Raw genomic sequence first — 27,645 nt, forward strand, 5'->3', positions numbered from 1 at the left:
TATTTAGTTAAAAATTTTAAAGTTGCAGCAGCAGTTGTTCCCTAGTTATTAAAAACTATATATATAGAGTGCCAATGCAAAAAAGAGTTTTCTCTCCAAAAATTTAACATTGTTTCAGAGTACATGTGTTAGAGTTCTCCCTCAAGATAGTTTTAGCAACCTTCAGGTATCGTATTTTTAATTTCAGTGCTGTATTTGCAGATACAAAGTCTTTTACTGAGGTTTTAGTTTCTTTTTTTTATATATACTTTTATGGTAATTAAATATCCCTTTTTCTTTAATTATGTTTTCTCAAAAGAAGTTTGCTTTAACAGTTAGGTCAGTGGCCTGAGACTGAAAGATTCTAATTTAATACCATGGTCCTCGCTATGTTTGTGTCCCTGATAGAAAGCCTGGGAGAAATGTTCTTTTGCAAACATTGTTAACAGTTACATCTTGTTAGCAGCAGCAACTGCAATTTCTTTTGTGCTACAGGCAATGCACATGCAGAGAAGTGACCTTGACATGTGTATCCAAAGCAGAATTATGTCCCCTGGTCTGTCCCATGCGGTCTTGAGCCACATCAACTTCCTCTGTAATGGATATGTACCATGTTTGCTTAGCAGGGTCTGCAATGGATAATCAGGATAACCAGGATAACTGAGATGACCATAGACAATCTCTGGCCCTTTGATTCATCCATTTGCAGAAACAAATATGTTGTTGGATAAAGAAAATTGGAAGGACAGATAAGAAAAGCATTGTGACACATCTCACTCCCTTTAGCATCAAAGGGGTTGGAACACAGTTGAAATTGAAAAAAGTTAAGGGACTGTGATGGAACCTATCTCTACTGCCTGTGGTAAAAATCAAAACTTTCTGTGACTTACAAAATAAAAGGAAAATAATGTTTTTTACCGAAAAAGGATGCAATATTTTAAATCGGTATTATCTATTGTATTGTTAGATCTGTTGGCAAAATTATCTTTTAAATTAAACTCATTTAGGAAATAGCCAAATCTTTCTGATTAAGCTAAACAAGAAGTTTCCAAGTATATTTTTTGAAAATATGATGAAAAGACTACACAATGGAAATTTCATTCAAAAGTATATACATATAAAGTATCAAACCAAATAAACCAAAGAGTAATGATTAAAAGCAGCGAGTAGCTTAAACCACAGACATCATTAAAATATGCCTGTATAGCATATAATATATTATTTTCTTATTTCAATATCAAATTGTGCTGATACAGTCCGAAAACTACTTCATATCGGTAATTGTAAAGCATCCTGACGTGAAAGAAGTATATAAACTTCATTTTTAGGATACTATACATTTTTCAGTTTTTAAAATGTGCATTATTGTTCCCTAAATTACCTTACACTGGGTAAAAGAAGTTAAATTTTGCTTCTAATTATGCATGGCTTTCCATAGTAGATTTGTGACTTTATTCTTTAATTTTAAATTACTTTTCTTCGAGTATTTTGTGAGCAAGGCCCTCTCTCATCCTCTCTTCATTACCTAAAAATAAGTCCAATAATAGATTTTCATTGTCTAGCTCTTTCACTGATGCATTTTTTATTCCGTAAAAATGCAAAAAGTCTGAACTCCTGTCACAGCCCTATATTCATTTTATGTAAGGGTTTGGTTCAACACTTCCAACAGAAAATTGCTGAACATTGAAATTATTTTCATAACTCTTAAAACCGAGTCCACGGATCAATTTTTGCACCATAGTGCAAATTCATGCAGGTATAAAATAAAAGTAGTTGATCTGAAGTGCTTTTGCGACCATAACTGATTCTAAGTAACAGTCTATAAAAAATTAATATTATAATGCAAAAGCTGCGTAATTCCCACCAGTTTCATAGCAAAATAATTTGCAGAAATGAACAAGTTGACAGACACTCAGTATTTTAATAACAAATCAACAACTATTAAATATCTCTGGGCTATACTCTACTGGATGTTTTTTGGCTATAGTCTATTTGAAGAGTCTGAGCTTTAAAAATAATTTGTAGCTATACATCCTAATAGAAGTGTTACAAAAGAAACATGTAATGCAAATATTTTGCCAGTGTATGTAACACACTGTTCTTTGTAAAACTCATTTTTTAAGAAATTGTTATTTCACACTCAAGATCTGACAAAAGTAGAGGCACACATTTTCTGTGGTCTGAAAGACTTTTCACTTGCTAGCTGGGAGATTATAAATGTTTCCACATTTCTGGGAAACAGAAATGTGAATGAAAACAAGAAAAAAAGATATATTATTTCTGTTTCTGGAGTGAAGAGTAACAAGACAAGGAGCTCCTTTAAAACAGGAGAATTTTCACTCTTGATGCCACCCTCAAAAATTTTAGGCACATATTCATGACAATAACTTGCATAAGTGCAGCTGAAGCAATCATAAGCATTCTGTCAGAGCTGGGGGTGAGTATTTCTTCTGGTAAATCCAATTTAGAAATTTGGAATTTCACAGATATGGAAATTAGACAGTGGACTCTGAAGAAACAACAAAAGCAGATCTCTCTTTCTAGAGGTTTTGAGGGGCTCCTGCATTTGTTTTTGCCTTTTGTGTCTTTTACACTAGAGGCACCCAGATAAAGGTTTTAAGTTTGATTTTAGAATATAATAAATAAAAAAACAAAACAAAACAAAACAAAACAGAGCCATATCTTACCTGTTTAATTTCAGGGCCTTCTAGAGGAATAAAGGAATGGGTATTGCAAAAGTTTCATGAAACATGGGATGCAGAGAAGTAAGCAGTCCTGTTTTACTTCACAAATCCTCAGAAAGCTCTAGGAGTTACAGCTTCCTGCCAGTATAAGTCAGTTCTGCTTTTACTTTTGAAAACTCACAGTATGACACTGCTTACTGCATGCTATTTTGGGTGCCCTGAGTAAAACTATGAACACAGGCACTTTTGTGCAAAACATCATAAAGACTCTCTGATGTTCATTCAGAGTCCAGAATTAAAATGCAGAAGGCTCTAGCAAGCAAAATACAAGCTGATTTTCTTCTTCCTAGTGGAAAAATTAAGTACTCCCTGGCAAGTAACCAGGGTGGTGGGAAGGTAATTTATTTTGTGTGAGAGTATTTTGCAAGTGAAAGGGATATGCCCTCTGTTTAGAGATTAGTCAGGGGAAAAAAGTGGTCAATTTAGAGCAGTCACAAAAGTTAGTCAAAGAAAAGAGTTTCTATAGTCTGGGTTTTGCCCTCTGGCCATTTTTTTCCACCAAATAATTTAGTTTCAAGAATCATACAATCTTCACAATGAGTAAAAAAAAAATATATATATACCCAAGATATTGGTTTATCTCCTTACATGTTTCTAGAGACATTAAATGAATGCCTGTTCTTTTGTTATAATTCTCTGTGAAAATTGAATTTTATCTACTAGCTAGTGTTGGGGTTGTATAGTAAAAAAAAAATAAAAATAATACAATTTTTAAAAACCCACCTAAAATACTGTGGAATAATTATGCAACAGGTTATAATTTTTCATAGACATCAGCTTTTATCTTAAGTCAATTTAGGTAATTTTGAGCAATAATTCAAATATTCATTGTGCCTTAAAAAAATGAGGATATTTGGTGAAAAACAAGAACTGTGTATTGCAGTAGCACTTCAGTAATTATTATGGAAGACATGTTTTTGGTGGGATAATTTAGAGCCCAGTGTTACATCAGTTATAGCTCCAGGTCAAGAAGATTTCTGAGAAATCCTAAATAGGAAAAGAAAAAAAAAATTACATTTTTTCAGACATAATATGTCCTGTTAATGATAAAACTAAAACTAAAAAAGCTCCAAGCCACCCATCTCAAGAAAATTCTCTCTCCCTTTTTCTTCTTCCTCATACAGTCTCAGATAATTTAACAACTTTTCTATGTGGAAATGGAAAACTTCTTGTCTGTACCTCTGTGGCATATGTTGTACCTTTTCTTTCTTTCTTTTTTTTTAATTAAGTAAGTTATGGGCAGCTATGCAGATCTTAGTCAGATGTTCAGGGATTTCATGGGATGAGAACAAGAGACGGCAAATGAGGAAATGTGACTCTTTAGCATGGACAATTCTATAAAACAACATGATGAGACCATGGTCTGCAAAGGCAACAGTTCTGGTTGATGCAGATGTGAACTCTTGTGGTGTTATATTTTAGTTAAATGGTATGCTCTGTCTCAGCCCTCGAAAATGTATGGTTTATTCCAAGCCTGTGATCCTCCCCTGCAGTATCCTGTGTCTGTAATCCCATTGGCCCGATCTGTTCCGTGCCCACTTTGAATCTCCCTGTTAAGTGTGCTGGGGGGATGGTTCTCTCTCTCTTCGCCAACTCTCCTGGCTGGTGCCCGCTCAGCCCCTCTCTCCCCCTTCCCTTTCCCCCCTCACTCCCCTTTCCCCCCTCTCCCTCAGAAACCACGCTGCCTCCCGGGGGTAGGACCCTCAATAAACCCTCATCTAATGAGCACCCTCAGAAGCTGTGTGGAGACTCCTTGCCTGCCTGCTGCTACCAGTGAACTCACAGCCTTGGGGGGCCCCCCGGGGACACCCCTGGGGGGTCCGTCCCCCCACAAAACGTGCTGCAACAAACTCTGGTGCCTTGGCTATTGCTGAATCCGTGTTTAATGTATTTACATCTAGATGTCAAGGTCAAATTACATTTACCAAATAAACACAAGCCCCCCTAATACCACAGCTTGAACTGAATGCGCTTGAAGTAACACAGGAAAACTGTCCACCCATCATGTCCATCCTGACAGAGTCAGAAAGACTTGTTCTCTATAGGAAAGTATGATATAAATTATCTGGGCAGCTGGACTTTTGTAAGATTATTCAGAATCACTTGTGAGTCTTTTGAGGATGATGTCCTGAAAACTTCTTGACGATTATCTCATCCTAATGACTTTAGTATAGGTAACATAATTTCTGTATCAGGATGGAAATGAATACAGTTTATCAACTGATATACAGTTTTAGCTTTAAGAAGTAGATAGATCAGCTATTTTTTTTCTCAAATCAAAGCAAACATCATAATGTTATACAGCTTAGGGTTCTTTGACAATACTGTGTTCCTAGTACACATTATTTAATTACTCATGAAATTATAGAGACCAAAAACCAGCCGGCAGAGATTTATTTCTGCTGATCTTACCTCAAGCATTTTTTTACCTGTACTAGAAAAAAATTTGATTTGTCTAAATCTTGACATTAAATTTGAGTAAGGGAATTAAAATGAACTAAGATCACATCTTCATATCTTCTACATCAAGCTTCATTTTTTGTTTGTTCTTTTGTTTGCTTTTTTGTTTACTTGTTTTAAGAAACAGGAATGTTTGGTGAGAGATGCTATTTAGTAAGAATGGTTACTTCTTACTGTTTATTCATGGTCTGATATTAGCTCTGTACAGATTGAGGTAAAGCAAACCAGAAAAATGTGAAGAGGAGACAGTCACTCTCCTAAGCTCTGTGGAAACTGAAGAAGTGTAATTGGAATTCAGAGATATGCGACCACTTAACACCTGGAAAAAACAGCTTTTTTATGAACTATGCTTCTCACTGACTTTCTACTAATAAAGAAGGGGTGACCGTTCATTCACCAAGGCAGAATTAACTAGACACAGATATAAGAAACCTATTGTTGACAGTTGGTAAACATGATATTCTCATTTACTGAGAATGTTGGATCTTGTCACAGGATATAATCTAAGTAAGATGTGCCATGTGAAGCAAACATAAATGAACACTAGAAAGCAAACAAAAATAGAAATTTCTTGGAAATGCTTATTGAAGAGCTGATGAAGGGGACTGTCCAGAAAAATGGCCAGGTTTTGACAAGGTGAATATACTATGCAGCTATGAGGAAAAAGCTAAAGCTAGTTGTATAGGCTGCACCTTAAAAAAGAAGTCAAATGAAGGCTAATTCACACAATTATGAGAAAAATTTTCTAACTCAGAAGAAAACACATACTTATTCCCAGGACAATGTTTTCATGTGATAAACAGTCTCTGCTTTTCTTTGTGTAGGCACCTGTTAATGATCAGCAGGCTTTTCAATATTTATATTAGATGAAATAATTTGGTCTGCCATCTATGAAGGAAAACTTGTACCTTGTTAGCTCTATCCTGATCTCACAGACCATGATATTTCCTCTAGAGAGGGACCTCAACTAAATGAGAGTGTTCAACAGAATAACTCTACTCATCACCTGAGCAAAACCTTTCAGGAGTTTTGGAAGGGTTGAGTGAATTTTTGTTACCAAATAAATGAGTTGCTATAGAGAAAACGAGAACTAAAAAATACAGTTAACCTGTTTGGAGTATTTTCTTTCACTGTCTTTATTGCAATTTAAAATAGGAATTTTATCCATCCAAAACATAGAGTGTAAATTAGGTGTTTGCTTAGAGGTAAGAGCATAATAAATTTGGAAGTAAAATATCTATATAATTTAAAACTTGGTTATTGTTCAGCCAATTATAACATGATATTTATTAACTTCTTTTAAATATAAACCTTAAATATAGTGATCAATCATATTTATAGATATATCTGTACATGCTGTAACGACTTGAAGAGACAGTCTTAAGAATTCAAGAAAGTTAATTACCTTTATTTTATTTAATTTTTTTTTTAAGAAAATATATTCCATTTTCCAGAAACTGAAAAAAAAATAAAGATGGAAAATCCCAAGAGAACTGTTTGGTTTTTAAAAAAAGCAAAGAATACTGTAAAATTTTTTAAATGGGTTATTTTTCATTCAAGGGGATGCACTCTTTGACATTTACCTAATTGGACAGATGCCATAAGATTTCACTCTCTTGCGTTCACTCAGTAAGCTGATATCAGAGTAATTTGAACTTATTCAGTGAAGGAAAGGAAGTATGGGAGGAGAGGGACAGAATTTCCATGAATTCAAGGGGGATGCTTCTCCCATGCTACTTCTGTACAGATTGTAGCTTGGAATTTGCATTTAAAATTTTCATAAAGCTAAAAAGCATTACTCCAGGATAGGTAAATAGCCAGCACAACACTTCTGGAAAGTGGAAGTGCTGTGAAAATAAAAGGAGTTTCATTGCTCACAATAGCTGTGAAGCCATTCATAATATCTATATCTCTGGAGACTCAATACTGAATTGGTGGGATTTGTGCTGGTTTTTTGTTTTTGTTTTTGTTTTGTTTTGTTTTGTTTTCTTATTGTTGGGATCTTTGCCATTTCTAGATGGTTTTTTTTAATGGGGATATTGATATGCATCTTTTCCTAAAGCTAGTCTTACTTATAACCACTTAAGGGAGGTATAGCTTCAAGAGGAGCCTAGTGGAACCAAGAGAGAACAGAAGTGAGGCTTGGAGAGCTTCATAGGCTGAAATCAAATAACTTTTGCATTCCCTCCTGAGCAGTCTCTTGTCACTATACAAAATAAATATATGATGTTGAATGAAAGAATTTATTTTTTTAATGCATCTTTTTCCCCCTTCCTTTCATCTTTAATAATTTTGAAACTAGAATTCCATTCCCACTAAAATATCTTACAAGTCACAGCTTCTAGAAGAGAAGATAGAAGTTACACATGAGTCACTGTAAATACAAAAATGCATGGATTGATCTACAATACTAATGAGTCTTTTTAATTTAATTATCTTTAATCTATTTAAAAATAATTTTGTGTCTTTTCTAATCTTATTTAATGATAATCTTGTGCCTTTTTTGTTTTGCTTTCTGTGAAATGATTATTTTTTTCCAGAGGGAAAAATGTTTAATGAATTGCAACAAAATATAATTACTTATATGTGTACTTATTGGCTTGTGTGAAAAGTCTGTGGAAATGGTGCATAACCAGTCATTTAAAGAATCTGAATATCTCACAGTAATCAAATCTTTCCAAAGGTGTTTCCTTTCTCTTATACTTTTCTTTACCCTTTTCTTTTCTCAGTGAATACTGTTATTATAGAATACTCTGTGTTTGGAAAATAATATGCAGATATTGATTGTCTTTTTCCACACTGTTTCTATTCCCACCACAAGATAGAATCAAATAAGAATGAATTCAGAGAAGGTAAATCTTCTAGATGATCCCCTGAAGGAATAGGAATGTCTTACTATTAAACAATGTTTAGATATAAATTGAATGGAACAGTGGATGTCATCTCTTCTCTATCTTTAGCCTGAGTTCTCATGCTGATGATCAGATCCTAAGAGCCTGAACTGGGCTGGTATCTGTAACTTGTTCATATTCTCCCTTCTCCTGCAGAGAAGACAGTACTTGTCATGAGATAAAGATTATATGCAATTCAAGGCAGAATTCAGTTGTCAATAACAAAATATGTTGAAGAATAGCAAGACAAATATTTTTTCCATTTGTTTACATACCCTCATACACTTTTTCACATACATGATCAGTCACCTACAGATGTTAGAGTTTTTCTATTTCAATGTAAGTAGCAATATAAGTCTTAGTACACTCATTTACATGTAGAAAAAATTAAGCATGAAAAAAGAAATATTAGAAATATCAAATGTATGTTTATGAAGAAAAAATATAGCTGTGTCTGATCAGCCCAGTATCCTCCTGCATTATAATGTCCCAATTTGAAAATAAGTGTAGAAATTAGTGCAACAACTGGAATAGGGACTAGAAGGCTGGGACATTTACGGAACAGACAATTATGTACAAATTTCAGTGGCAGAAAAGTAGCCATGCTGGATTAGTTCAGAAACACTGAATTAAATTTTCCAATTTCAGAAATGTCAATGTGTTTTGGTTTGTTTGTTTTATTTTGTTTAATTAATCCTCGTGACATTTCAATTCTGAAAAATGAATTAAATCAAATAGAACAAAATAAAATGAAGGTTCTCATCTGAAGAATTCCATAATGTCAACACATCATCCTATATCCCACCAGCTAAGCTTAAATGATAGCTTGGAAGACAATTGTGTAAATTTTAAATCCTTTGAGATGAGCTGCGGAGTAAGGATCCAACTCTCATCACTTTTGCCATGACGAAGATGAAAACAGAATGCCAAATATTATTGTTTTAGTGGGTACTAAAAAGATTACTTACGACAAGGTACCCTCAATCTATGCTCAGTGCAGCACCCTAAATCTCTACCTTGTTTTGATTTCTGGGGCATAGAGGAAAGGAGCAGAGCAAATTTTTTTAGTTATCTGATTTCTTAGAATGAAAAAACTGAGCTATTTTATTACATCCTGAGAAAAAGTTTTTCAGCCAGCAAAAATGAAAGAACTTTGCTTTGTTTAACACTGATGCGACCTCCCATTTTGTTTGGTTTTGGATTTGTTGTTTCTTTTTGGTGTGTTTTTTTTTTTTTTTTTGGTTTTTTTTTTGGTTTTTTTTTTCCCTAAGAATTCCTCTTCTTCTATCTGTTTTTCTTATTCAGAGAGAATTTTTTCCCTTTTTTCTACATTGAGATTCAGAGGTAGACACTTAAGAGAATTTAATACAGTTTCCAGTTGCACTCTGGAAACGAAAATTTAACCTAAACTGTGATTATAATGACAATTATACTAACTTGTTTTCTTTCATTTTTACCTAGAGGAACCTGGGACTGGGTCTGCACCATCTGCCCTGTGTGGTGGGCCCATGCCTCCACCCAAATGGAGCTGTTGAAGGGGGAGTCTCCACTGCAAATGCCAGACTGCAGCAAGTCCCAAGATCTTTCTCTTGGGGTTGTGATGGGCAGCAAGGAGGGGTAATGGATTTAAGGAGGGGTAATAGCTTTAAAGTGAAAGAGGGTGGATTTAGGTGAAATATCGGGATGAAATTCTTTACTGTGAAGGTGTTGAGACACTGGAATAGGTTGCCCAGAGAAGCTGTGCACACCCCATCCTGGAAGTATTTAAGACAAGGTTGAATGGGGGCCTGGTTTAGTGGAAGGTGTCCCTACCCATGCTGGGGAGTTGAACCTTAAAGGTCCCTTCCAGTTCAAAGCATTGTGGGATTCTTTTCTATGATTCTATGATCTTTAAATATCAAAGACATGAAAGATAGCACTGAGTAAATGCTGTTTGCAAAATGCTCCTATTTGATCTATGAACAGGACAGGCAAATGTAAATGTACTTCAGTTCATTGGCCACTATGTACAGTCTGCCAGTTAGACCAGCTGATGCCCTGATGTGATGTCTACATGACCAACAGCATGGAAATCCATTGATCTCGAGGAGTCAGAGTCAAGCAACAAACAAGACCTTGTGTGACAAAATCTGGGGAGAAAAATGAGCCAGTTAAATGAGATATTTCATGGTAAACTGAAAATATTCACAAAGCTTCTTCCTTTTAAAAACTATCTCTTCTTGTATTTTACTCTTTGGTACCAAATATATGAGTTGTTAATATGGAATTATTTCTATGAATTTGTGTTGTAAATATCTTTACCCACTGGAGAGGGAGGAATGTATATATGTATGTAGTTGATAGTGTTGTATCAAAAAGACAATTATAATATAGTACAAATATAAAACAGAGATTTTAAGCTATTCTGTTTTTTGGAAGGGCGGGTAGATTTCACAAAACAGAAGAGAATAAGCAGGAAAGTTGTGTAAAGATGCTGAAGCAATCTTATGAGGGACAATTTCACAGGATTTAGGAAACTCTGGTACTGGAGGACACAAAAGAATCAAAGGAAAAAAACATGGGGAGCAGGCGCAGGGGAGGAAGCCACATCTCCTCTCCACAGTTTTGCAGAAGTCTAGACAAAATTATATACGTGTAGATGAAGTAAGTAGGCTGTGGAGAGAGGTTAGGAAGAGATCGACTGTTCTAAATTAAAACATCCCGTTCATCTTTCCAAGAATAAACCAGATGGAGAAACCGTGACTGGATTGGTTTGGACAGTAGCCAGATGGAGGACCAGTTATTCTGGCAACCAGGAGAAAGGGGAGAGTAACCTATGAGAAGCACAGCAAGGTCCCAGACAGATGAAGATGTGAGTAGCCCAGGAGCAAGGTCAGCCCTGCCTTGGGTGCTGGCCAGCTCACCCGCAGCAAGATGGAGAACAGCTTGTGCAGCGGTCAAGCTGCTGCCTTCAGGAGCCAACCCCCCTCCTGTGTCAATGGCAAGGCTGTGGGGCTTCACACAGGGAAAGATGTTGATAGCAGAAGCAACTATTGTTGTCAGCGGATGACTCTGCTCTTTAGGGAAGGTTTAGAGAATCAGGAAGCTAAATCTAGCAAGGATGAAATAGGGCACTTGGATTCTGTTGTTTCATGCAAAACACTTAAGATCTGCGTTTTATTTTTCACCTTGGCCAGATAACATGCTTTCTGAAGTGGAAATTCAAACTTTCTAGTATTTTTAACATCAGCAGTAACATATATTTTATGTCCAGTCTCAAATTTGACAAAAGTTTTCTCTGTGTCATGTTTTTGTGTGTGAATATCTTATAAGCTGTAAAGGTGAAGTCTTCCTTTCTCCTTAACAAGACTCCATGCCTGTATGCAAAGTAAGATTTGAAATCTGAAAGTTTGCACCATAAAACTCTGAAAAAAATGTATGTGACAGAAGAAAACTGAGTTAGTAATCTGGAAACTAAAATACATGGATGATAAATATATATGTAGATCCTTTCACAGGTACTAGTACACAAAAGGTATATAAAAGCAGGGTTTATCAGTTTGGTTGCATTTCTGATTTTCTGTGATTATATGTAACTTCATAAAATGGATCTGCTTTTCAATAAAATGACACACATTGGAGTAGTAATGAGTATAGCTCTTTGTCTTATCTCTCATATTAATTTCAGGGATTAGTGCTATATGTGCTAGAAAGCCAAACATGTCTTGGTATGCAGGGTCCATATGTACTGTGGAGCATTCTCTAGTGATGGCAGCTACATGGTCAGAGTATGGAAGATCACTGAAACTGGTATGAAAAAGAATATTAGAGCTAAATTTAATAGAGAGTATAGCCATAGCTATCTACGTCTGCACCACATTATATGGACTTGACAATTTTTTTGCTTCAGCATCTCCATTTTACTACCTCTATAGAACTGTAGTTTCCCAATAAAGTAAACTCCTAAATCCAAACAGTGTTTTGTCAGAACCCAAAATGTCCCTTGGACACTCTTGGATGTTCCAGGCCCAGGTCAAAAGCATTTGAGACCCTGGAATGCAGCCACAGACCCCTGTGGCTTTGAACCTCATCCATGGAACAATTTACCGACCTTGCAGGAAGAACAAGAAATCACAAAAATTTAGATATTGTAGTAGAAGTAGTCACAAAGTGAAAGGAAGAATTTTTGAGTACTGTACAGTGGGGTTTTAGGCCTTGTACAGAGGGGTCTGAGTTTTGTACATGGGCGTCAGAAGTCCTAAGATGGAGGGACTTGGGTGTGCCCTGTCCTCTTTCCTTCTTCTTCCTAACCTCCATGTTCTTGGTGATGTTGGCACTCACAGATTGGTTTAGAGTAGAAAGTCACTATTCAATATAGGTGATGGGCATTGGGGAAAAACTATAAACATCTGATATGTAATGTATGATATAAAAGAAGGCACCAGCCCCCTGGGTGTCGGAGTGTGCCCTTGCCTGACTGTTGAACGGACTGCAGCAGCTCAGGAAGAAAATCTTTTAGATAACATACAATAAACTACCTTGAGACCGGACGACTGAAGACTACCGAGACTTTCTTTGGAGACACGGGTTGGAGGAGAGACTTTTCCACCTTTCAGGGTCACCCCAATCAGGGAGTGAGTTCCTATAGTGTTTCAGGTCTTTGTTACCATCAGAAGGAACTGTATGAAGAAAGTAGCAGTTTCAAGATTTACAGCTTGTTAGTTTAAACTATGTTATAGAAAACAAAATCAAATGGCATGTGCCATTGTAAGCTCTGTATTAAAAGTATGCTCTGGGACTGACCTGCAGAGAGTAATTGCTGCATAGTCTCTCATACAGCTCCATAATAACTAAAAAAAGAAAAAAAATCCACTATGTCTATATCTAACATGACAAACAGTTTATCAGATTTATCAGATTTCCATTGCCAATGACTTACGACCTGACTTTCAGTTAGTGAATGATATAAATGTCTTATAAATGGAATATATCTTAGGACCTCCTTTTTCAAGAAAGCAAGCACAGCCTTTGAGCTCTGCAGAACAAGGTCTTTGCTAGTTATGAGCAACAGGTTTTGTGTTGAGGAAACGTCACATGCTCTAGGATTTGTCACGCTTTGCCTGGATTCATGTCTGAAAATCTTTTTTTTTAGCTTGTTTAACAATAAGATCTTATCCAATGATCAGTTAAATAGTTATCTGATTTTGTTTTCTCTTTCTTTGGCTTTGTAAAATTGTGTAGCTGTGTACAGACATGTATTTTTGTGTATAGCTCTACACACTTTGGTAGCTGCTTGATATCCATATTCAGCAGCTGTGTTTGGTGCAGAATGAACTCTTTGTGATCTCTGTGACCCCAGAGTGAAATGCTGCATGGAGAAAGGGAGGCACAGGGTAAGAGTAGAGACCTTAAAATTATGGGCAGGGGATGGTGCCAGAGATGACATGCCGATGTTTATGAGGAGGATGCAACCTGGTTTTCTGGGTAAACAAATAAAACATGCATATATAGTGCATTTGGATCAGACATTGTCCTGCAGACCAGTGAAGAAAGATCAAGATACTACAAATGGGGGAAAAAAAAAAGTCAGGCAGTGAGGAGGAAGATATTATGCACCCCAAGACTTAGCTACTTCTGGTGAAGGGCTACGGATGCCGATGCTTCAATGCAAAATGTCCTTCAACCCTCACTGAAGCTACTGACCTCAGCACACAGCAGGGCACTAGAAAGGATGAACGCTTCACCAGAAAAATAAAGTGAGCATACCAGGAAATTTGACCACAGTAATTTTAACTGTCCATATTTTGAAATATGGCTTATTAATATGGTAATTGTGATAATATTAGTTATTATTTCATTTGACTCTTGAGACTATAATTTGAAAAAAAAATCTTGATTTTGAAGAGAATGTGTTTGTTGCCTTTTGTTTATGAGAAGATTTGAGACTAATTAATTCCAAAAGAATTTAAGCAACCCATTTTAAAAATCAGGTGCACCAAAATGAGCACAAGTATGCATTTACCACAGTGTTTTGAAATTTGAGATTCTCTGTTCATCAGAGAAGGTAATATTTTCCCTATAGGACAAAGCTTTTGGGGTAGTCAAGAAAAAAAGGTAAATGCTTAAAAGTAGCTATTTACATGTCTTTGCTCAGCATTCTGAACACAATAAAAATTTATTTAATTCACACATAGAAAAACACGATACAGAAAATAAATTAAAAAGTGTTGCCTTCTCATTTCAGCTAAGAGTTTCAAGAGGAAGATTTAAGAGGATGTTTATATCTTTAGTTTTGCAATCTCTTCCTAGGTCAAAGCATATATTCTGCATGTTTAATTATTGCTATGAATAAAGTAATTTTAATTAATGTAATAACTTCAGTTTTATTGTTATAAACAAAAAATTAGGTTCTCAAAAAAATGGTATGCAAACAACACATCAATTGGCTGATGTATAAATTGATAGTTTCTCCTGGATCATAAAACTTTCTGGAACCTACATTTCTAGGAACATTAACACTCAAATGTTTCTTCTTCAACACAATAAATAAATTCTGGTTTTAGTTCAGTAATAATATTTCCAGAGGAAGTTATTTGGTCACATATCACAGATTTTTTTTTCTCAATTAATTTGTCTGACTAACCAGATACAATAGGTTTATAAAATATTATATGCCATTAGAATTTTTCCAAAAGATCATCTTCAACAAAAGTAGAAACAAAGTATACAGAAAAATACCTTAAGATTCATCAAACAAGGTAATAAGTCTTTCTCATCTTCCTTTTTTAATGTGAAATAATATTTACAGATTGTAGCTTAGTAATTTTTATACATAAACTTTAATAGTCATTCTTAAAATAAGAAATATAGAAAGAGAATGCAGAGTGGTTCAAAATGTAATTTGTGGCTAATAAAATTAGCACAGGAATATTACAAGGAATAATATTCATTCTCTAGAGGTCAATGATACAGCATTTAATTTTTAGTTGTATTTGACTTCCTGCCCTTTTTGCTTCAAATGCAAATACGTTGTCATAAACTAATTTACTCTTTCATGTTACATCTTTACCATTTGATTTTATTTCATAAAACCTTCAAACTACTAGAAATGGAATTCTTTAAAAAAATAAGGGCACTGCTCAAGAAATAAATTTATTCTGAAGTGTTACCCCAGAAGGTTAATAATATTATTAGTTTTCCTAGTATGAACAGTAAGGTCAAGGAGACTCTAAGAAATAGTATTTTCATTCTGTTAGGTACTGTACCTACAGAGAATAAAGTTCCTTCATCAAAAATATATATACCCTAAATATTGTAATTAAAAATCAGAAGTTCTGATGCTCCTTTCAGAGGTTGTCTGCTATTCATAAATTAAAAACAATAATTCATCATCTGTTTTTGAACTGTTTGTTTTGAGCATAATCAGGAAAATGTCAGAAAATGGATTCTTCTTTCAACGGAAAAAAAAAAAAAAAAAAAAGTTTGGAAAATTTTGTATGTTCATATGTTCATAACATGGCACTTCCAGTACAGAGAAATTATCATCTTTGAATTTACCAGTGTCTGTGAGTCTGATAAGATAAAGATTTTCTAACAGATTATGGATGCATAAGAATTTGAATATTCTGTTTAGTGACCCTAGCAGGTCAGGAACAGGTAGAAAACATTCTGAGACCTCAGCTTCTGTGTATTGCCATTCAGGAAGCATAGCTATCAGCACAAATGAAAACTATATATTCACAGATATTTTTAAAAGTAAAAATTTGTGTATCTTTGCTTGCTTTGTACTCAGTTCTTGATTAATTCAAATTACTTTCTTGTCTTAAAGGGAAAAAAAAATGTATTCCTGGTGTTTTGTACACATAAAATGCATCTTGGCTCTGTTTAACTATACTGGTCACATAAACCAATTTTGTATCAGAATTTTGCACCAAGCTATTGCATCAATATTTACAAGGTACGTTCTTCATATTCACTTAATACAATATCTATCCTTCTTTATCTAGACTATAATAAAAGTTATAGGAATAACTACTTACAACAATCTTTAAAAATATTTTTGCAGACGATGCATTCCTCTGAGAATATTTATAACCATGAATTGCAAAGGTACTTAAAATACGTTTAGCAGAAAGTTCGAATAGATGCAGTACTAGGACAGAAGTAATTGCAAGAACATTGGAATAAACATACTGGATGAGACTGAGGTCTAGCTAGAGTAGGAACAAGTTTTCAGCAGCTTACAATGTCAATCGATCCAGAAAGTAATCAAAATGAGGTAGCAAGGCATTATAAGGTAACATGATTCTCTCGTCCTTTTCTGAAATTAGCAGTCCAGGGCCTGATTTCCCATATGAATATCATAAATTTGTTTGGCGTAAAACACAAAGTCTTCCAAAGTATAGAATAAATAAATAAATACTCAGATCCGTGTGAAAAGTAGTCACTAGAAAGAAACAACACTGCTAGGTAATACATATCAGTAGTGATATCTCCAGATTGAAGTGCATTTAAATTCTTGCTCAGGAAAAAATGGGAAAATTGTTAAAATGGTTCTGATCATTTTTTGGGTTTTTTACCAGTCTTGAAAGAAAGCAGCCAATGGAACAAGAAAACAAGGAGTGCTGTTCACATCATCAAATATATCAAACATGAGAAAAACAGCAATCTGTTATAAGCTAAAACACAACTATATAACAAAGGAAACAAAATCAGCTGTGTAATAAAATACATAGAAATGAAATATGACTTGATATTAAATTGGAAGGCTGAAAGCTGGTAATTATTTTTAAATATAGCACCAAATTAAGAAACAGTTGGTATTTACAAAGAACAGATGTTAAAGATCATTACTATAACCACTGGCAATATTGTATCTCATAATATGCAATATACCAGCACAAAATAGCATTGCAGGAAAGTAAACTTCTGTTGAAAATACAGTTTTATGGGCAAAAAACTGTCTTGGTTATTATTAAATGAGTTCCTAAAAATATAGTACATGCCTTAAGTAATCTAGGAGTTATACTTAGCTTATGAAAAGATAAAGTAGAAAAAAGTTCATTGAACTCTCTGAATAAATAAAGAAGCATAAAGACCTGTAAGAGTGACACCTTGTGTAGTGATAAGTGGAAAAGAGCTTCTCACATCTGCAATGGAGCAGGTGACAAACATCATTACTGTGAACATCCATATCAGCATCTAACTTACATGCACATTTTAACAGTGCAAATGTACTACTCCCAAAGGGAGATGTTACTGCCTTCTTCCAGCCACAGGAAAGAACGATGTTTCTTGTACCCTATTGCAAACATACTGTTTTGGAGTCCATGGGACATTCAATTGAGACTGTAAAAGAAAAATATAAAAATGTAAACCAGTATACTCTCTAACTCACAGCTTAGGCAGCTGTGAAACAGGAAGATATTATTTGACAGAAATCAAATATGCATACAAAACCTCCAGAAGAGTTTCTAAGAAAAAAAACAAAAACAACCTTTTTAAACACAGAATGTGACCTAGCCTCAGTAATACCAGGGTAGATTGTAGGGTGGAGAGGTTTGTTTTTGTTTTGTTTTTGTTTTGTTTTGGTTATTTTTTTCCTGGAGTAAAAGGACTGTTAAAAGATGAAACACTAGATGAGGTTTGAGAAAGGCATTCTGGTAATGGTCCACCTTGATACTTTCTTCTATTTTTTGCTGCTTTGTCTCCCTAACATGGGTATAAAAAGAAGAGATTCTCTTGAGAAAGTACACACCTTCTTTTTGTTAAGGATGGCAGCAATAACTTCAGTACCCATATTAGGAAAACAGATAAATGAAAAGCCAGAGATTTTCAGGCAATATAAGTATCTTCCACAGCTTGAACTTGACTTGGTAGTCCCAAGTTGTGTTTTAATGTTGCTGCTTATTATACTTATATTTTATTTGCTCCTTTCCTACCATCTAATAAGGAAACTGAAACTACAAGGATAAAAAAGGCAGAGGGAAAGACATACATAATGCAATTCATACAAAAGTGCTCTAAGTGGCTCATTTAGATATAGTTTTGACATATGGGCTAAATTAAGACTTTAAATAGTGCAATACATATTTTAATGCAAAAGAAATAGTATAAATGGGACTCAATTAATGAGCGGAAAATGTAAAAGACATTCTGGAAAAGCTATAAATTGCTTACTAAAATAAACGAGCAAAATTAATAGATAATGACTCTTGCAGCTCACTGTCATGTCCTCTTAACCACAACATCCATCAGAAAAAAAGCATGCTTAGACCCAGTTATTTTACTTATTGAAGCTGCATGATTGAACCCTCTGATGAGGATAATTGAAAGTCTCCTAAACTGCCAACACAGAGGTAAAGCAGGACTGCAGATACAAAAATAAAAAAGTTAATCCTTCCAAGCCCCATGTGTTCACACCTGGCTCCCTGCTTCTGAAGCAAAAAAAGAGGCCTGTATCAGCAAGGTATGAATCCTCAGGATGAGGGATGGCTTCTGGTGAGTGCTCCAAGCAGGTCCTGCCTGCCTCCCAGGCCACTGCTCCTGCAAGAGGAGCTGGCCTGCAGATGGATGGCAGAGCAATGGCACAGCTGGCAGCCCTGTGGGAAGGGGAGAGGCGGAGAGAGGTGGTCAATCCACTGGCACTGCTGAGTCAGTTTTCCTTCTAGAGAGGAGAGGAACAAGGCAGCAGGGCACAGCGCTGTGTTTTGCCATGAAATGATTAAGACAACAGAAATTTTTATTTCCTTTCTTGTAACTGTTGATGTTACTGCTATTACCATCTTCTGAGATAAATTATTCATTTCAGGCTTCAGCAGTTTTATTTCGTGCTCACAGAGGAAAAACTGATGAGGTGCTGTGATTATTTATATTACTGCTGGGGATAGTGACTTTGACATTCAAAACCGATAGTTTTGCTTTACAGTATAGTTCTGCTTTACAAAAGGTACATGTGATAGTTACCATGTCATCTTTGATTAGTGAACTACCATTTAGCTCCTCAAAGAACAGTGATTATTTTCTTTTTATTTTATTAGACAAATATGAATAATGCAAAATATTAAGGTGATTTCTGTTCTTTGATCTACTTATATGAAGACTTTTCTTGTTACATTATTTTTAATTACTTCTAAGACAATCTAGCCAAGCATGTTCTACCTCTCTTAGCAATGCCCTAGACTCCAATGAAGTTTTGTGTATTTTTACTTATTTATCTGGTGTCTCCCATAACTACAGTTCCAGGGTTGGGTTTTTTTTTTCTTTTCCTTCTTGATGCTTATCATACACATGGCACTCACTGATTATTGCTATATGTAATTTACTATAAAACTCTTTCTGAGGTTCCTAGAACACTATTATTTATTGTCTAACTTCTCTGTGTCTTCAAATATTTATAATTTCCCTCATTATTCTTTTTCCACTTCTCTTTTGCACACAGTTGAAATGGGTCATTTTTCTGATATATAAAAGATGGGAAGCAGAAAAGAGAATTTTTATGGAAAATTATTACAGTATGGGAAGCAGAAAAGAGAAGTAAACCAGACACAATATACCACACTTTCAGAGTACCATTTGTGAAGCAAAAGATCCTTAGTCTGAAACATGGCAAATTATACAAGAAGCTGCTTTGAAGAAGGAAGCCTTCATGGCCTTCAGTAACTTCCAATGACAATATACCTTGAAATCTGTCTTCAAAGCATTTCAGATTTGACAAACTCGTCATTCAATAAAATTTATCAAGCTGAAATATTCACATTATTTCTAGCCATCTTGTAAGCCAGTCAGCTTGCAGTGGGCATTACTGGTATTTTAGAGTGATGTTGTCTTTGGCAGGGAACTCAAAGGATATTGGGGGAGGGAGGGACGGAGGGCATTATTTTTACAGTGATTCTGGAGAAAGTTTGCAAATTTAGAGAGACATGACAAACATGACAAGTTACAAGTATGTGATGACATGCTTAGATATATTATCATCTGGAGACAGAACTGTCGAAAATTAAACATTCATGATAAGCCTATGAAAACATGGGCATATGGAGGTCTTCATGTATACATTCTGTTTCTGTGAGCTATTGATATCTTTCTCCAGAGGAAAGATGAGATCACATATCTACATTTGCTTTCTTATAACAGAACACATGCATAGACCTGAACCTTTTTATCTGTAGTTTATCATAGCCAGTTTAGTTGCATCATTTTGCTTATAATTTGCTTATATGTGAAATAATTTCACATATAAAGCAAATGTGTTTTTCTGTTTGTTTTGGGAGCTTCACCAAACTAACTAACATCAATATTAATTTTGGTCATTTACACAATACCAGGGATAAAAAATGCAATGATTTAGACATAAATTGATTGAGTGGCAATATATGATTAAGAGCAAATACTGGAATCAGACTCCTGAATGGAGAGAAAATGCAAGGTTTTTTTTTAAAGGAAATTCAAAGACCGAAATAAGGGTAATATTTCAAGAAAATTAATAAAGATGCATACAGATCACTGCATCTGAATGCTTTTGTACCACCCAGGCAACAAGATTATGCTGTGGATTAGGCTATATGTCCATAGAACTGAGGAAAATCTCACCATGCAGAATATTTTGAAAAGCCTAAATAGTTATTGTGGTGTTTAATGAAGAAGAGCCTAATCGTGAAAGGGCAGTCTCTTACAATACATGTCTTTTTTAAAATACTGAAATCTGCTAAGAACATAGGAAAAAAAGAGAAGCAATAAATGAAGTAATATGATATGCACTGTAATCTTCATAGGAAGACCAAAAAATAATGAATATAATTCTATATGAGACAACATGAGGATAGACATCAGGGGAATAAATCTATCATTGAGAATAAGTAAGTTATTTTTTGGTTATAAACTGGGAGGCATTGACTTAGGGGTGATTTATACAGGAGTTTACAAGGTGATGTAGCAAAAAAAAGTTTGATGGTGATGAAGGTCTAGATGCAGGAGGGAAGGTATGTGATAAATTTTGGCTTTTAGGCCAAACTATTGAAACATCTGTCAGCAATGTGTCAAGTTCAGATGATTCTGCATTTTGATGAAGGAAAGACCTAATGATGCCTTAAGGTCCATCCCAGTTTTATTTTCTATGATACCAGGGGCCAGGGATATAAGGTTATATTAAAATCACGTCTTTAAATGTCAAAAGGCGGCAGTAGCAATTTGCTCAAAAAGTCAGTTTTCAACAATGTAATAATTGTCCTTAGCCAAATTTTCTACCAATTATTCAAGAGTTAGAGATTTATTTATACTGCATGGGTGAACATATATTTAAGTTTCAGTAAATCTTAATCCCATTGAATAAAATGTGGAAGGAAGGATCTCTTCTTTTAAAATTTTTTTCTCTATACTTTTCTGAAATCTTTTAAATCTTCTTATGTCATTTGCCTTAGACTGTGTCTTTTTTTCCCTCTTCTTGTGCCACTGTAAGCTCTCATCAACATTAGATAACCTGGCACGAGAACTGGTATAAAGACAGTGATTTTGATTTGTACTAGTGACTACAGCAGCTGGACCTCATATAAAAGTCTGTTCCTATTCTGACTTGATAATAAAATGGGCAAAAACATAACATTTTCAATTCTTGCTAGATAATGAAGACGGTCTAGTGAGGGGTGACCTCAAGTTTTATGTTTACATCCAATCTTTGTTTCTGAAAATCAGTGAAATAGAACAATCAATTTTTCTTCCTTCAGAGAATTTAATTCAGTTCTGGATTAATATTAATTTTAAAACATTCCTGAGGCTTCAGATACTGGCCATCAGATAGAAATAACAGTTTTAGAAATCTGTCAATGCAAGTGTTATTCACTCTTACACAGAATAAAGTAACTATGTCAAGTCAACCAAACAAAAGAGAAACGTGGGAAATTCGCTTCACATATTTACAAAAATACATCTATTTTTGCACCACTATATATTTGAGAGTGGAGAAGTGATGTCAGGGCATGAGGATGATTTTTAATATGCAAGTAAGTTTATCCATTTTAAATACTACTTCCACTACTACTTGCACTACTCCCAAACGCTTTTTTTGCTCAAAGATAAATAGCCTAATGGCACTTATGGAATATCCTAAAGTGTTTTACATCAACAAAAGTTACTATCATAGGTATTTGAGTGAATTTTTACTTCACATTGAATTATTATTTATGTCATCCCTGTAGATATATGACTCCTTTACAACATATTTTCATAAAGATTTAATAGGTTACTCCTAATGAGTTGACTTCTTCCTTTCTTTGCATCTTTTTCCCCATAGTAAAACTTGCTATTAGAAAAAACTGTATTTTTAAAACAGTATACCTCAGCAATATGTTTTTTAGTGAAGAGTGTGTTTCTGAACTGTTAGCAGAGTAATACTTAGGAGATAATATCTCATGAAGGTTTGAGTACTCTATTTTTCATGTGGTAAGAAACGATTTGACAGGCTGGGAGGAAGAACCTTGAAGTGATAGCTACCTGAATAGAAATGAAAAATGGGGGAGAAGAAGTTGAGTGACCTTGCTCTGTCATATGTGTGTCATACTCCCAGAGCAACAATCAATTCTAGCAGGACACAGGCACTTGCCTTAGTGACCTCAAATTGCTAGTACTGGTGGGAACTGCAAAGAACAAAAAAAGAGGTGGACTGATGATAAATAACAGAGAATGGAGGGAGAAAAAGGAAAAGAGTTGGATAGAAATCTCCAGACATCATGAATCCTTGGAGAAGGATGGTTGGCCCAGTAAGTGTCATATTTCCTGATGCTTTCTCTTTCTTTCTTTCTTTCTTTTCTTTCTTTCTTTCTTTCTTTCTTTCTTTCTTTCTTTCTTTCTTTCTTTCTTTCTTTCTTTCTTTCTTTCTTTCTTTCTTTCTTTCTTCCTTCCTTCCTTCCTTCCTTCCTTCCTTCCTTCCTTCCTTCCTTTCTTCCTTTCTTCCTTTCTTCCTTTCTTCCTTTCTTCCTTCCTTCCTTCCTTCCTTCCTTCCTTTCTTCCTTTCTGTTCTTTCTGTTCTTTCTTTCTTTCTTTCTGTTCTTTCTTTCTTTCTTTCTTTCTTTCTTTCTTTCTTTCTTTCTTTCTTTCTTTCTTTTTTCTCTCTCTCTTCTTTCTTTCTTTTCTTTCTCTCTTTCTTTTTTTTTCTCTCTCTCTTTCTTTCTTTTCTTTCTCTCGTTCTCACTTTCTTCCTTTCTTCCTTTTTCTTTCTTTCTGTCTTTCTCTTTCTCTTTCTTTTTCTTTCTTTCTTTCTTTCTTTCTTTCTTTCTTTCTTTCTTTCTTTCTTTCTTTCGTTCTTCAATTTCATGAAGATTTAGGTTTTTTCTGACAATAAGCATATTTCACATTTATGTACAGCCTACTATTCTTTATGAATTGTAAAAATAAAAATTATTCTGATTGAAGAGCAATTAAATTCAGCACTTATATGTCTCTAACACAAAACTCAAACAAAGAAATCGCTTAGCAATGTACCACAATACCCTGCAAAGAAAAGGAAACTTGCTTTACAATTTGAGTAAAAGATCATATCAGATACAAGATGAAATAGCAAAACTCTTATTCTGGGTTTCAGTAGACTGCGAGCCTTTTTGAACTCCAGCATTGTCTGGCAGATAAGTGAATAATAAACTTGTCCCAATTTTCTACATTGTCTAATCTGTCTATTGGGGGCTTGATTCAAAGTAGAAACCTCATAATTAACATACTTTTTACATGAATTCCATTTTAAAGCAAGAACAGAAACCAAGGAACAATTCAGTATTTTAATATTTAATTGCTTCTTGTGTGTAAATTGAGAGCAACCCAAAAAGGAGTGATCTAGCCCAATGAAGCATACTGTGAGGATGAAATTTAATAAAAATATTTTATTGATAAAGTTAGTGATAAAGCCATAAAGAATAAAGATATGAAGATATATGTAAAGTTATGAAGATAAATATAAAAATAGACATACTTCTTCTATAGGAGAGAGTTTTCTTCTCCCATATGTATTCTATGAGAAATATCATGGGGAAGATCCTTAACAATATTTTAATGTCCAAGAAAGGTTCTAATGTTAATTTTCCAAAATCCTCTATATTTTCAGCCTTCTTTAATATTAGTCTCTAATTCTTACTTGCTTTCTGCTCTCTTGAACATGATGCTCAAAAAGAATATTTTATTTCAGTGTAATGAATGGTTTCCCACTTGAATTCTTTATATTGAACAAAATATGTATCCACATAATTCTGTTTTCTGAAAATAATCATGAAGTACTGTACATGCTTGTTGGGTTTCTGTAACTGAGAAAATATGAATTTACATGAGCAAGGGCTACAGTCTTCTAAAATGTTCTTATAGGTGATTTATACACTATATCTTTGACTGTCACTTGGTCTTGTCTTTTGTGGTTATTCCCTCTTTTTCTGCACTCATTAAATAGAGACAGCCTCGTGTAGCACTGGGAGATTATGCCCTCTGCCAAGCAGCATGTCTCTGCCCTGGAGGATGCTGAATAGTACATCTGAGGCAGTTAGGAGGACAGATCAAAATCTATGCTCTTGTTGGCTTGCCAAGGGTACTTATACCCTCATCAAGCAGAGGAGGGTTTTGAATATGTTCTCTTATTTCTTTTTAATGACCCTTTCTCTGCTTATGAAAGCTGCAACTATATCATGCTTTGTATTAAGTTTTGTGGCAGAGATATGTTTAGGCTTATTTACAAAACAGTTATGGAAATAAAGTAAGTGACAAGACCTTGGAAATATATAGACACACATAAATGCACACCCATGTGCATACATATCTGCACACATATTTACATGCAAAATCAGTATTGCTAAAATTTATTACTTCCTCCTGTAAACAGGAAAATAGAACTTCACAATGTTCAATGAACAATGTTCATTTGTTCTTGAACATGGCAAAGATCAGTTAATGAAATATATGAATTGAAGGCAAAGATGCATGAATCATGTTGCCTGCCTGTATCATGTAAGTGGACTGTTATCAATATGAGCAGGCTGTCTGTATTCATCTGGAATTACTCTGATGGCCTTTTTTTGCCAAGAAAAATAGAGTAGTAAGTGCAATAAAATAAATTTTTATTGTATGAGAAGAGAAATAGTATCAGGATCTTGCTGAAGAAGTAAAAACCCCATAAGATAGAGTTTTCATTTCTCCTAAAAGATGGACTCCAGAAACAGAAGGAAAACCACAAAAGTTTCTGAAAAAAAGAAACAGAAAAAAGGTATAGGGATGGGGGAAGAGGATCAGCCCTGCTGAGGTGAAGGTTCATTTTCCCCCAAAAAAAAGCAGTTCAGAAAACTGTGGCAGATGTCACCCTGACAGGGAAAGTGGCAAGCGGCCATCTCAGCTCTGCTTGTAACTTCTTTCACAAGAGTCAAGCTGTTTTTTCCACTCCATTCAGCATGTTTGTGAGTGCTGGGTTTGTTTAGAAGACAAAAAAGGGCAAGAGCTCTAGAATTCAATTGAAGGTCAGAATGGCAATCTTTTTTGCGGGGCAGGCTTCCTTTTATACTGTGACATCTGGAGCCATTACCAGAACAAATTAGACCAATTCAAACCACCAGCAGGAAAAAGTGGGTTTTCAGTTTTCCATATAGCAGAGCTACAAATTTGAGAGCAGGAACTTGGACTCCCAACAAATCAGCATAGAAATATATTTGCTATACTTGTTTTACAGATTCATATGGCAACAAATGTAATCAGTGATTAAGTTAAAGATGTCCACCCTTCAGCACAGCCTCCACAAAAGGAAGAGAAGAAATAATTACACTGATGAGTTGGCACTTCATTTTCAGCCTATTAAAGCATGAAGTACTAATAGTTCCTAGGAAGCATGCAGCAAAATACAGAGCACACCTCCTCTACCTGTCTGGCATTTTAATATCAGTGAATAATATAATTTTTTAATTCCATATTTCAGTAAATAATAATGAATATTTTATTTGTAGGTAGAGAGGTAGACTTCCTAGATTATTTAGACAATTAAGTCAGTTGCTAATGTTAAATATTTTGAATATTTGTCTGACTTTAAATTTTAGTGTTCATATTCTTTTCCATTTTACCCTATACTTAAATACAAACAAACTCTTTCTACTGCCTGCAAATAGAAGAGTTGCACAGTTAATACATTTTCTAGGTACATTAGCTGCAGTCAAAACCAGGTCTTACACATGTAATCTATACTTGTTAGTGGGACTCTGTTCAACAGTAAAACAATTTACTGTATCAGATTGGACTGAATCTCATTGTCAGGAGACTTTCACAGCTTTTATTGTTAAAATCTTCCCCTGTCAGAATTTGATTTTCATTCTGATGATATAAGCTTTTTTTTTACAAAACATATCTTGCTGCGATTCAAGCAGAAAAAAAATGCATCTTGATGAGGTTGAACAGAACTGTATGTGCAATACCAAGGTCCCTGGTCTATTTATAGGAAATATCTGAATATCAAAGATATTATGCTCTGTTAACTCCGCATTCATAAAAACGTTCCCTTCAGGCACCAATCTCACCTTCAGGCCAAGAGTTTGTTCTGACATATCTCTGATGTCTTGATATTGGACTGATGGCCAGCAGATAATGCCTTTTACTTATAGTGCTGAGGGGACTTGGGGGACTCAGACTTACAGAATAGTTTGGTTTTGAAAGGACCTTAAAGGTAATCTAACTGCAATCCCCCTGCCATGGGCAGAGACTGCTTCCAATAGATCAGGTTTCTCAGAGCCTCATTTAGCCTGGCCTTGAACTCTTCCAGGGATTGTGCAACTTCTCTGGGCAGCCTATTCCAATGTCTCATCACCACCACAGTAAAAAATTTCTTCCTAATATCTAATCCAAAGCTACCCTATTCCATTTAGGAGCCATTCTCCCTTGTTCTGTCACTACATACTCTGGTAAAAAGCCCTTCTGTTTTTTTTTTTTTTTCCTTAAGACCTCTTTAGGTACTGGAAGGTCACAGTCAAGTCCCCCTGGTGGCTTCTCTTCTCCAAGTTGAACTGCCCCAACTCTTCCAGCCTGTCTTCATGGAAGAGGTATGCCAAGCCTCTGATCATCTTCACAGCCTTCCTCTTTGACGTACTGTTTCTCTCAAACTACAGATTATTTGACCAGCTACTATACATACAGAGGGTTCCTGAATAGATATATAATATAAAAAGCAAGCAACTGAAAGTACATCTTTTAGAACACCACAGACACCCTCTAAAGAGAGAGGATCAATTTGTTCATGCATTGTTATTAGGAAGAGCTGCACTCAGTGCAGATTGAGTAGGATTGAAAGATCTAGGAGTTCCAGTAACACTAAAATTAATCATGGAGTAAATCTTCTAACTCTACCAATAATAGCAACATTTTTTTCCTGCTTTTCATATCCTCACTTGCAATTTTTAACTTTGCCAGAATTGTGATCTCATGAAAATAACGTGTTACTGTCTTAGTTCATAGGGGCATGGTGCAAAGTTTTCACCCTGCTGTGTATTACTTCTTATCTGCCAATGTTTTCCCATTACATCATCTTCAGGAAGACATGCTGTTTTCTCAACAGAACCCTTGATACTGAAGGACATCAGTCATCCAACAGATCA

The 27,645-nt window shown here is 35.0% G+C and overlaps 1 protein-coding gene across 2 annotated transcripts in view; it reads right to left on the reverse strand.

Moving 5' to 3' along the window:
* Window positions 1-27,645, reverse strand: part of LOC137475653 (cadherin-19-like) — a 111,236-nt gene that overhangs the window by 59,462 nt on the left and 24,129 nt on the right. Inside the window, exon 1 of one of the 2 annotated variants that reach the window (XM_068193182.1) lies at window positions 2,667-2,888. The exons of the other annotated variant lie outside the window; for it this stretch is intronic. The gene's annotated coding sequence lies outside the window, so the exon portion shown is untranslated. Of the gene's footprint in view, window positions 1-2,666; window positions 2,889-27,645 lie in introns of those variants that run through there. 2 annotated transcript variants of the gene reach the window in all.

This window comes from Anomalospiza imberbis, chromosome 1 (genome assembly GCF_031753505.1).
Source record: "Anomalospiza imberbis isolate Cuckoo-Finch-1a 21T00152 chromosome 1, ASM3175350v1, whole genome shotgun sequence".
Classification (NCBI taxonomy): domain Eukaryota; kingdom Metazoa; phylum Chordata; class Aves; order Passeriformes; family Viduidae; genus Anomalospiza; species Anomalospiza imberbis.